Below are 12,520 nucleotides of genomic sequence, written 5' to 3' on the forward strand. Positions count from 1 at the left end.
TACTTGACTTCCTTTTACCAAAAGGAAAACAGAATGGAGAAAGCCAAGGGCCAAAACTAAGGAAGAGTCAATAGTGAATACATGACAAAGCAGGGACTTGAATTCAGCAACCCCCCCTAAAAGAGTCCTTCCCATGTTGCAGTGGGGGATAGGTCCCATCTTCAAATGCTAATACTGAGGGAGTCTTAAGTCTGTGCTTTGTGCCAGGCTCTGTTCTCATGACCTTTCTGCTACACAACAAGTTAACCTTACTGCTCCTTTACTTTTGAAATGCAAGCACACAGGTACTTCAGGGTGCGTGTGTAAGAACATACCCTCCTGATGAAAAGAAATTTAAAGACCCACTTTTTACTTTACCTCTTCCTAAAAAATTTAAGAGCACGAGGAAGCGCTTTGCTTTCCCAGCTCTTACCAAGCAGCACACTAGGACCCTGGCAGGGTGTAGAAAGTGTAATGGACAAGAGGCCAAACTGGTCAGTCCTTTCTGCTTCCGAGCACTGAAATCTCAAGTTCCCCGCAGCATCCCTCCACTGCAGAGCCAACGGCTGGGGTGCGGTAGCCCACGCTTTCCCAAGGGGTAGTCCCGGAGCCCCTAACGTCCTTGCACGAGACTCGGTGGTAACACTGGCTTTGCGGTGCAAGACGGCTTCCGCACCGTGGGGCCCCTTGGCGGCCAAGGTCTCTGGGTGTTTGTGGGGGAGAGGAACCGACCCCAGGGTGGCTCTTCGTGGCCCTGCCTGCCAAGTATCGCGGGACTTGTGCACACCTCTCTAGCCGTGGCTCCAGGAGCAGCTGGAGCGAGCTCAGCGTGCACCGCCCCAGCCCCGGGAGGAGCAGGAGCGGGAGGGAGGGAAGGAGGGAGGAGGGCTGGGGGTGCTGGTTACGTAAATGATACTAGCCCTGTGAGAGGCCTCCTAGCTGGGTCTACGGAAGGAGGAGGGACCACGCGAGGAGGAGGGGCTGGGAGGAAGCGGGCTGGGGTGGGAAGGGGGCGGGAGCCGGGGGCGAAGTGACCAGGCGGCGGTAGCAGCCGCTCTGCTGAGGTGACAATGTGCTAGGACCCCGCGCTAGGTTTCCTGCGCCTCTTCGGCCTCCGCGCCTGCTCTCGCTGCGCTCACGGAGTCCTCTAGCCCGCCGCTGCGCTATGAGGGCGCCTCTCCGGGGCTGGCCGAGGCCGGAGCCCGCTCGCTCTGCTTGCGGGGAAGTGTGAAGCGAGGCGCAGGCGGGATCTGGGCTGCGCGCGGCACTCGCGGGCCGGCCCGGGTTCCAGGTGAGCGCGGGCTCGGCGCGCCCGGCACTCAGCGCTGCTGGCGGGTGCCTGCCTGGCTGGGTTGGAGGCTGAATTTCGTCCGTGGACCGTCGTTCCCTCTTCGCGGGATCCTTGGCCACGACAGCAGGTCTCCGTCTCTCTTGCTCCCCCTCTCTTCCTTGTAATTATCCGGGGCGAGTCCCCTCTGGGTGGCCAGAGTGCCGGGTGGGCTCTGCAAAGTCCTGCAGCGAGTGGCAGGGAGCTGCGCTCAGCGCCCCTGGCCAGTCCTGGGGCAGGGGCACAGGCATACAGGGCGAGGTGGCTTTCTGAGCTCTCAGATCGCCTTCTCTTGCTGCTGCAGGTGCGGAGGGAGGACCGCCAGGCTCCAGGTGCGGAACTTTGTGCTGCCGTCCGCCCTTTTCCAAGCTACCCCGCTGAGCTGGGGGTGCTGGCCACCCTCCGAATCTTAGTGACATTCGGAGTAGGGAAGGTTCGGCCTTTCCACCCCAGCAACTTTCTCCCACCAGCTACGGGCGACCGGGGTGCACCGGTGCTTTTAAACCGCCCAACACTGGGGACTTTCTAGATCTTGGGTGTCTTCCTCGACGGTTGCCTTCCTCTTTTTCTGCCTCCCTTTGCCTGTCTCATTGAGTGCCCTCCCTGCGTTTCATTCTCTCTCTATGTCTCTCTATCTCTAACTCAGTTTCTTGCTTTCTCTGGCTCTCCCAAGCCTCTGGATCTCCTTGTTTCTCTTTCATTCTCCTTCTCTCTGCCTTTCGTGGGATGTCTCTGTGTCCCTGTTATTCTCTCTCTTCAGCTTGTCTCTCCGTGTTGCCGTATTTTCTCCGTTTCTGCTTTTCGCTGCTTTTCCATTCTGCCCCGCCTGGTCCTCCGAACAGCAGTTCCCAGATTCCGAATCGTCCCGGCCAGGGAAGTACACCCTGGCCAGCCTTCTGGGTACCTTCGGGTACAGAAACCACCGTGCTGGGAGCCAGAGGGGATGTGGGAATGGAAGCAGCCTGCCCTTGTCTGGGCTGTGAAGTCTAGGGCTTAATGTAGGGCGCAAGGGCTAGCCTCCCATCCCGGGGGTTCGAGGGCGCTGTGCAGCTGCCAACCCGAGCGCACGGAGGCTGCTGGTTTGGACCTGGAAAGCTGCGGGCACCCCTCCCCTTACCCCGTTCCTTGGCCAGAATCAGTTGAATTTCCAGGTGGAGAGTCTACATCTCCACCCTTTACTACATCTCCACCCACAGGGGAAGAGGCAGTGGGCAGACAAACCCAGAAGCTTACGGATCCAGTGGAAACTAATCTCAAATGGGTGGGAGCTTTTGAGAGTCCAAGGTGTTACTAGAGGAGGAACACTGGGAGACTGCCTGCTTTAAACTGCCACAGCACTCAATCCTTGAGCGGTTTTCCAGGGAGAGATCGGTCACTCCTCCCAGAAACACAGCACAGAGATTTTACTTGCAGGGCTAAAGACACTTGGCTGCTCCTTGAAATTTCGTGTTTCCTTGGGACCCTTAAATCTTTGGCTTTATATGAAGGCTGCCTTTGCTCAAGGTTGCTGTTTCCCGCGTGCGTGTGTGTGTGTGTGTGTGTGTGTGTGTGTGTGTGTGTGTTTGCATTCATGCCCTCTAGTGTTAAAGAAACCCGCTGGTTTGAGAATATTTGAAAAGTAAGGTCAATCTATTGGTGACGGGACTTTGGACCTCTCACCTTCACAGATCATTCTCCTTCTTTTGCCCACCCTTTCCTATCGGCATCTTGACTTTTTGCATTGCATTGCTATTCTATCCTTGTCCCTGATCCCTACAAACACCCCCTCTCCTGCAGAACTAGAACTGTAATATTGAAACCCTGTTCGAGTGACTTCAGAGATGGATAGATTTGGAGAATTTTCATAGGCTAAGACTGATTTTGAACATTAAAAAAGTGCATTTTCTTTCCACACTGTTTGCCACAAACCAGGACTTCACATCTTTTTTTTTTTTTATGCCCCTGCCCACCTTCAACTCCATTGAGAATTTTTCCTGGCTGCTCTTGTTTGTTTAAATAAATACTTTTTATTTATCATTTCTGTGATACTCATCCCATCCCAGGCTTACAAGGCACTGTGTCTCAGATCAGGCTTGGGGAGGGAGAAAAGAAAGCTTTTCCAAAGGAAGAACAGCACTACTGGTGTACATTAATTCTGGATCTCAGAGTCCAAAATGGGACTGTGTCTCAGATATGCAGACCCTCAGTGTGGGAAAATTAGTAAATGCTTAATAAAAACTTAGTGATTGATTAGCATGCAGCTAATTATAGGCTTTGAAGTCACAACTATGCTTATGAATCTACATACAAGAAATTTAATTCTACCTCTGTCCCCCCCCCCCCTTTTTCTGTTTCATTTAGTCTTTTATGAATGGAAATAGAGGACTAGTAGAAGGGATGATGAAACATGAGTCCTCTGTGTCTTTTTAGCTCAGTCACTGCTTGAATTTGCCTTCTCTGCAAGTCTTTAACTTGGCTGATGTTCTTTAACAGTCATTGCAGTACAGAAGAAATGAGTTTAGAGACTCTGATGGTGGTATTTTTCAAACTTCCTACCTGGAAGTAAATGAGGACATGGCATCATTTCTGGGTGAATACTTTTGAACTTTTTTCTTTTTAATCCTCACCTGAGGATATTTTTCCATTTATGTTCAGATAGAGTGGGAGGGGGGAGAGAAAGAGAGAGAAACATCAATGTGAGAGACACATTGATTGACTGCCACCCACATGACCCTAAACAGGGCTGGGGACCGAACTGCAACCAGGTATGTGTCCTTGACCAGAATTGAACCCCAAGACTCTTTAGAGCAATGGTCTGTGGGTCGTTGCTCTAACCACTGAGAAAACCGGCCAGGGTATTGTATGGTTTTTAACAAGTGAAAAGTTCTCTCTTAAAGAATAGATATATCAGCTTAAATATTTGGGGGCTATAAATTGATCTGCAAAGTGAATCACTTAAATAATTTATAGGTTGCCTTACTGCTTTGAATATATATCTATGAGAGAGGTGTAATAATACATGTATATAAGTAGTTGCCAAAGTATTTGTAAATGTATTGCCTCCTGATACATGATCTAGTAGGAATCCATGGGCTTCAATATTGCTTTTCTGGTGATATGATAGTCATCTCTTAAAACAGTTAGGGATTTACCATGAATATTGTTTAAGATCATGCTTAAGGAACTTTTGCTTTAAAAATATTGTTTTTTACACCAGCTGGTGTGGCTCAGTGGTTGAGCATTGACCCCTGCACCAGGAGGTCACCAGTTTGATTCCCGATCAGGGCACATGTCCAGGTTGGAGGCCAAATTTCTAGTGGGGGCAGGCAGGAGGCAGCCAATCGATGTTTCTATCTCTCTCTCCCTCTCCCTTACTCTCTCTCTAAAATCAATAAAGAAAAAAATATTACTTATAGCCCAGCCAGTGTGGCTCAGTGGATTGAACGTCGTCTCATGGACTGAGAGGTCTGGGTTCAATTCCTGGTTAGTGCACATGCCCAGATTTCGGCTTGATCCCCAGTAGGGGGCATGCAGAAGACAGCTGATGGATGTTTCTATCTCTCTCTAAAAAAATCAATAAAAACATATTGAAAATATTACTTATAAATCATGTCATACTCTACCCAATTTTTTGTATGTAAAAATACCAGAGACATAAAGATGAAATTCTGTTATTGATTGAGATGTGTTCGGATCTTTTACCACTAAGAATATTGAGATGCATTTAACTTTTTTACTTAATGTGCATTAATTTCAGGCTAAATGGTTATGCCAGAGTGAAATGCAATGTTTCCATTTTGCCAACTTGATTTTTAGAAATGGTAGTGTAATAGGAACATTACTATTTAATAGAGATTGTGCAGCTTTTTAAAAAACTGTCATTTTAGGAAGAGGGTGAGAGAACAAGCAAATAAGTATTTTTATTGTTTCTCATTGGGCAAATGAAGAGAATATTGGTGTTTCTGAATATCAAGAAAAGTAAGGGAAATGACTAAGAGTATAGTATTAATATAGTCCCACATGTGAAATAAACAACAATACTACATATATCTGATGAGTGTTTATTGTGCTTTCACAAAATGAACAGTTTTCATAGTTCTGTTCTTTAACTCATTTGACTTCTCAGGCATTATATTCTCAAGCAGCGTCTCATGCAGTAAACAACCAACTTTGACTGACTTTTTTATTTTTCTGGTACGTGCCCCTAGTGGAAACCGAACCTGAGACTCTCTGGTCCCCAGGCTGATGCTCCAACCGCTGAGCCAAACCGGCTGGACATTTCTTAACATCACTGCCCTCCAGACACATATACACTAAGCATATGTTTGAACACATAAATCATATTTACACATCCGATACTGTCTACTTTTATAAACCATTTATCATTTCAACAGATAAGACTTTTGCCATTTAATTATAGGCATACATGTTTTTGAAGAGTCTAGTTTTCCATGGTTAAATTTAGTACTTAGAGAATTCAAAGAAATTTATGAAAATGAATTCACACATCAGTTCAGTTGTAGTTGGTCATTCACTTGGAGCATTAAAAGAAATTATCTTTGGGAGCAAAATATAAATCAAACAGACCTTATTCATTTCATACTTATTTCTCCTTGATTCTGACTTAGACCCATGTGTATGTTACCAATGTGGTATAGTATAATAAAATATTTAATAAGTTTTAGCTTTATTACCAAGAAATAATTAAAAGTGTCTACAGACATTTGTGTGATTAGTGTATGTCCTAATGTCTCTTTTAAAGGCATTAGCTAAAATTCATTTTTAGCTATCAGTTTTCTAATTTTATTTTTTTAGTATGTCTTTAAATCTATTTATTTAAGCTAAAATTCTTAATTTTTAAAAGTCAGTGCTACAGACTGGTGCAGCCACTATGGAAAACACTATGATGTTACCTCAAAAAGTTAAAAATTGAACTGCCATTTGACCCAGTGATCCCACTTCTAGGATACACCCTGAGAAGCCTGAAATGCCAATCAGAAAGAATATATGTACCCCTATATTCATAGCAGCACTATTTACAACAGCTAAGATCTGGAAACAACCTATGTGTCCATTAGTTGATCAGTGGGTAAAAAAGCTGTGATACATATGCACAATGGAGTACTATGCAGCTGTAAGAAAGAAAGATCTCTTATCCTTTGAGATGATGAGGAACCTGGAAAGTATTATCCTAAGCCAAGCAGAGAAAGACAAATATCACATGATCTCACTTATTTGCGGAATATAATGAACTAAACAAACTGATGAACAAAACTGACCCAGAGATATAGAGGTAGGGTACAGACTGACAAACCTCAGAAGAGGGGAGAGATAAACCACAGAACTTATATGCATGTATGCATAACCAGTGGACATAGACAACAAAGCTTGGGGTGGGGGACAAAGCAGAAACATCTGTAACAAAAACAAATTAATAAAAATAAATTTAAAAAATGTCACTGCTACAGATTATTAAAAGTGGACTGGGGCCTAACATTTAAAATGTAAGTTAAATTAGAGATATCTTTTCTCTAAGGGCCCAACTTCACTCAAATGTCCACATTATTATTATAGTCCTCATGAACTATCAACTTATCTCTTAATATTTACTATTATCATCCAACCTGTACACTAGAACTAAAGCAAGATGCAAAAATATCAGTTTTTAAAAGTTGTTCCATATTAATGGTTAATCCTCCCAACCTAACTTGAGAGAGATGTAGGGAAACTAGTGTCTGTTCCATCATAGATATGAACATATTGGTGATCCTATTTTCTGTTATGTGAGAAAATTAAACAGAGTGTATTAAATAATGAGACTTCTTTTGTGTTTTTTTTTAGAAGTACTTACTGTTAAGATAGACAGGAACTGTCCAAGATGTATCATATCAGGGTCATAACATTAATTGGGAATCTGTTTGGCACATTAAACTACATTGAATTGTCACTGAAGTTTTATTAAGCTCTTGTAGAACATTGTAGGGAAGAGTGTGATTTAACTGCTGGTTGGCACTTGGGTGAACATAATACATGAGCTGAGTAGCCACTGTAAACAGGAAGAAGAAATTAGAGCACAGCCTACATATTTAAAATAATTCAAATTATACCCCAGAGACAGTAGTAAATGCCAGCTTAGTCTCTTGTCTGATATTGATTGTCTTGATATCTAAGCACAGCACCTCTTCTTTGTTAACAAAATGGATTTTGACCTTTGAGGGGAGGATTATCTTCCTCTGGACCAGAAGCATAATAACTGACTTAATTTCCTGTTGAGTTTTTAATTATATAATTAGTTTTAGATGGAGAGGATGAAATTTATGTGACTATCAAGACCCCGATGCAATTTTACCTTTAATCTAATGAAAGAAAAATGGGATAAAATACCTGGAAACAAATCTACATGAAGGTATAACCATTTTAATTTATTGATGGGGGAGTTAGTACTGTGAATTTAATTATAAATTGATATAATGACTAAAATTTATTGAGTGCTTACTTTGTGACTACTGTGGGTAAATAAACCTCTGATAAGTCTTATCACATTTTATCATGTTTATCCTCAAAACAACATGAATAGTAAGTAGTGCTATTATCCTCATTGTATAAATGAGGACTTGCTCAAAATCATCCAGGTAATAGATAGCAGGGCCAGAGATCACCTCCGTTCTTTCTGTTTCTGAAGCCAGTGCTCTAATAGTTCTCAGTCTGACATTTTTGCTGACTAATACATTAAAAAAAAAAAATCAGTGCCAAACTTTATGTGAACATTTTCTTTTATAGAGTAAGAATGATTTACAAAGTCTACTTATATCACCATCATTTTATAAAAGAGTGGACATTTTAACACCAGCTACGATGGCAGAACTGAATCTCAAAATATAGTTCTTAAAATACATTTAGCTTCTTGTGCATTTTTTGTACACTGCACTTATTTTTCTAATTTAACAATGCAGATGGAAGTTTCATCACATTATTGGTAATTTATTTCACCACCTTCTGTAAACTGTGATTGGGAAATCTTGTTAGCCTAAACCACTATAATATACTGCCTACCCCATGGACCCCATGCACATAGAACAGGCCAGCATGGTCATCATACTTATGACTTAATGAGACATAGCCCCTATAGCTATTCCATTCTCTTTCTAGTTGCAATTCAGGGCTATACATTTGGACATAGGAAAAATGCTAGCAATTGCTCTAGCTTCAGTTGACTGCTTCAGTGTTTGTTGAAAGTATCAGAGGATTGGCGGTGACTTGTTCCTTCCTGGTAGTTAACCACAAATCACTGTCACTAAGATGATGCCGGTCTATGTCCTGGGACAGGGAATGAGTGCTGAGGAAAAACACAAGGTGTATGTCTCAGCTTACTCTTCTGTCCCTTCCTCTAACCAGTGGTCTCAACCTTTAGGGATCAGTTGTTCCTTTTTATACTTCTTTCTTTGCCTTGGTGAGGACAAAGCCATTTTACTTTAGGTAAAGAAAATTCCAAAGCTAAAATTCTAACTGCTTTTGTGAAACTGACTGATGCTACTGAATGCTAAATTGCTTTGGATAGTAACTTTCCGCTGAAGAGGAAAAGAGTGATGATGGGGTGTGTGAGATCCAGCTAAATTACCTAAGACACTGTCAAGTGTCATTACTGATAAACAGTTTGCAAATTGTAATGACCTAAAGACGTTTTTGTTTGTTTTAATATAGGTTGTCAGGTCCCGATGATGCAGATTCTCATTTGCCTGGGATGGGTCCACAGAATATATCTTTATAAACATTTCCCAAGCAACTGATCCACGTCTAGTACATCATTTCTCAATCCACTTATTACTTTTTATTTATTAACAAATGTAGACGTTACTATGTTCTGAACACCATTTCAAGTGCTTTACAGTAAAAGAGGGTATAGGGGGATGAATGGTGATGGAAGGAGACTTGAAGTTGGGTGGTGAACACATAATATAATATATAGTTGAGGCATTATAGAATTGTATACCTGAAACTTGCATACTTTTAACAAACAATGTCATCCCAATAAATTCAATAAAAATATGTTTTACAGATATTGATTCATTAAATCATAACAACTTCCCAAAACAGGTTTTATTAGTTCCTCCACTTTAGAGATGATGAAATTTAGATGCAGAAAGTTGTCCTGAGTAAGCTGATAAATGGCAGGGCAAGGTCTATGCTATTTTGATGAAATGACTGATAAAACAACCTACTTTAGGTCAAAAAGCTCAAACTAGCAGAATTGAAAAGGGAATTTTAATTTCTAGGTCTTGTTTCTATTTGAGTAAATTTTGCCTTTAAAAGTGAAAGAAGAAAACCTGACCAACTCAGACTTGTAGAGTTGAAAACAAAATTGCTTCCTTTAAAATATTTGTTTATTCATTTTAGAGAGAGGAAAGGAGAGGGAGAAAGAGATAGAAACATCAATGGGATGAGAGAGAACATTGATTGACTGCCTCCTGCATGCTCCCCACTGGGGATTTGGCCCACAATCTGGACGTGCGCCTTGACTCAAACCAGTGACCTCTTGGTGCATGCATCAATGCTCAACCACTAAGCCACATTGCTGGGCAAATGTTTCGTTTTTAGATGTCATGGCACCAGATTAAGAAAGAAAGGTAATAATGAAAGCGAAAATAAACATGGAAAAATCAGAGTGGTGCTCTTCAAGTAGAATGTTGTCTCGACTTACATGCAGACTCTGCCTTGATGCAAAGGAAACAACAGCAGCAGCAAACCCCCAAAATCTAAAACAACTCCCTTCCCCAAACCCATAAGGAATTAACACAGAGTGATGCAGACAAGAAGAAGAAAGTTTAAAATCCACAACTACATAAGATTTCTATATATAGAATTTAATCAATAACTAAAATCATGATCTATAACTAACCTAATAAGAAATACCTTCCTTTTTTGTAATATTGCTGATAAATCCTTTACATTACATTAGGAAATATTCATATATGTGAAAGGATTGTGGAAACCCTACAGAATTTTTTTTTTTTTTATTCCCAAGTATGTGGTTTTTTTTTTTTTTTGGTAAACATTTTAGGTGATGGAATATCTATACTAATTTGTAATCACTGGTGATCTGTAAAGAACTGATGTATCTATCTGATGTGCATTTTCTTCTTACTCCTAGCCTTTGTTGATTTTCAGCAACTTATTGTTACTTTCCTTTATGCACTAAGACAGTGTTTTAATTAGACTTTTATTTAGTCTTTTTAAAAATAAAAATTATTTTAGACTGATATTTGATTAGATTATGTGAATTATTTGTAGTAGAAAGCCCTGTTAATGAGTCACTCACCTGTCTGTTTTTGTTTGTTCGTTTGCTTTTCTCTGTGTGTATGTTTTAGTGAAAATCTGCACTTAAAAACAATTCTGTTTTCAGATTCTTTAATCAAGTGAGGGTTCATGAGATTACTGAATAACCTAGTTTCAAAATAGTTCAGTCTTTTCTCTTTTTCTCACAGCAATTCTACCTTTTTCTGAATCCTCAAGGCTCATATTTCTTTGATCCTCTTGATAGTTCAGTCTCAAATGGGACTATATGTCATTTGTCTTGAAAAATATTAGAACCAGCCTGTCCCTGATCCCAACCCAGATTTTACCCATATCCTGTGTGTTTTCAGTGCACCTCTGTATTTTCTTCATAAGCAAACGCTGTGTTTATAGTTTCCTAATACTCTCCTTTTCCCTCCTGTATCTTTCCTCGCTCCTCCCTTCCTTTTTGAAGTCTTCATCGTGCTCTCTACTTAAAACTGTCTGTCTTCTGTGGCTTAATAAATCCTCATGCAGCAGGACTGGACTATCAGTTGTTTGATTGTTTTATAAAAAAAAAAGTAAATAGAAAAGAGCTTCTGTTTATTTGATCATTTAGCCTCCGAATAGGTAAGAGGCAGATGCTCTAGCTCTTGCATTTGGGTCATTTAACAGGAGGCTGGGGATGCTCAATTCGCATCTCATTACCTTTGTCTACTTTTAGAATTGTGTGCTTGGGCCCTGTGGTCAGTTGGCAGTTGGCAGGCCCATAGCTCCAAGGGAATGCTGTGTATTTGAGGGGATGCCAGCTTCAGTTGCCAGGCAGTTCTCACATTCCTTGGTCAGATTTTCCTTATAAAACATCTAATATGTGTTTCATTATTAACTCTAGACTATTAACTTCATGTCAAAATTTCATAGCGGTACTATTGCTAGATGATGATGAACAATTTTTATAATTTATTTTGTGTGGCTCCCATCCTCTGACTTCAGGACAATATTTTCCCTGTTTGGTAAACCTAGAGCAGACATTTTGTCACAGATTTTTAAAGAGTTTTATTGTTGTGCACTAAGTTGAGATGAATCGTAGGTAATTGGATGGTGCAGCTGAATTAACACATTGAATTGCCAGTTATGAGACACTTCATTTGCTGGAGCAGACAACAATGGGCCCATTTTGCTTCTACAATGCACAGATTCTTATTATCTATATAAAATTCTAATTCAAATGGGATAACATGTATGCATCATCTCCAGCCCTTCAGTAAGGAAAATAACCTCCACAAATATATTTGCAGATATCTCATTAAATAATTTTGAACTTCAATAAATCTTTTTCTTTTGAGAATGTTAATCCATTGTCTCATTCCCCACAAAAAGACAGACTATAAAGCATTAATTTCAGAAACAAGAAAATAGTAGTACTACTTTTACCTTAAGATATGTCCAGATGTAAAGTTTGCTTTTATTTCAATAGAGAGCCACATTTGAATCTGTCTGAACAGCATTATTGTCCTCATGACTATGGTCATGTGTAACAATTTTGTTTGTTTTTGGATTTTCTTCATTTTAGGTGTTTTAAGGGTAGCTTCTCTAGGTCAGTGGAATTGCTTTAAACAGATAAGTACCTATTTTAAGAGGAAGGATTGAGACATATCTTTACCTAAATTCCCTCCTGGATATTAATTAACTTTAGCATTAAATTAAGGGGTCAGAAAGTTGTCAAGCTGCTACAAATTGTATGGAGTGAAGCAAGGTGGGAGGTGAGTGGCCTGAATTTGAGGGGAAGCCACTTTGCCTTTGACCAACCCCCAAAGGCTGAGGCTCAATAATGCCAAGAAAAGTAGACCTCAGTGAGACACTGGGGCTGAACCATAATATTTAATCAACATGTATTGCTGGAACAGCCAGCCTTCTACTCACCAATTCTACTTCTATGTAAATATCCCTGTAGCAAGTTTATTT

General features: G+C 40.9%; 1 protein-coding gene across 2 annotated transcripts in view; it reads left to right on the forward strand.

Moving 5' to 3' along the window:
* The first annotated feature begins 1,011 nt into the window (after nucleotides 1-1,011).
* GALNT13 (polypeptide N-acetylgalactosaminyltransferase 13) overlaps nucleotides 1,012-12,520 on the forward strand; it is a 515,536-nt gene continuing 504,027 nt past the window's right edge. For both annotated transcript variants that reach the window (XM_036254031.1, XM_036254029.1), the window contains exon 1: nucleotides 1,012-1,397. The gene's annotated coding sequence lies outside the window, so the exon portion shown is untranslated. The remainder of the gene's footprint in view (nucleotides 1,398-12,520) is intronic.

This window comes from Molossus molossus, unplaced genomic scaffold (genome assembly GCF_014108415.1).
Source record: "Molossus molossus isolate mMolMol1 unplaced genomic scaffold, mMolMol1.p scaffold_m16_p_11, whole genome shotgun sequence".
Classification (NCBI taxonomy): Eukaryota; Metazoa; Chordata; class Mammalia; order Chiroptera; family Molossidae; genus Molossus; species Molossus molossus.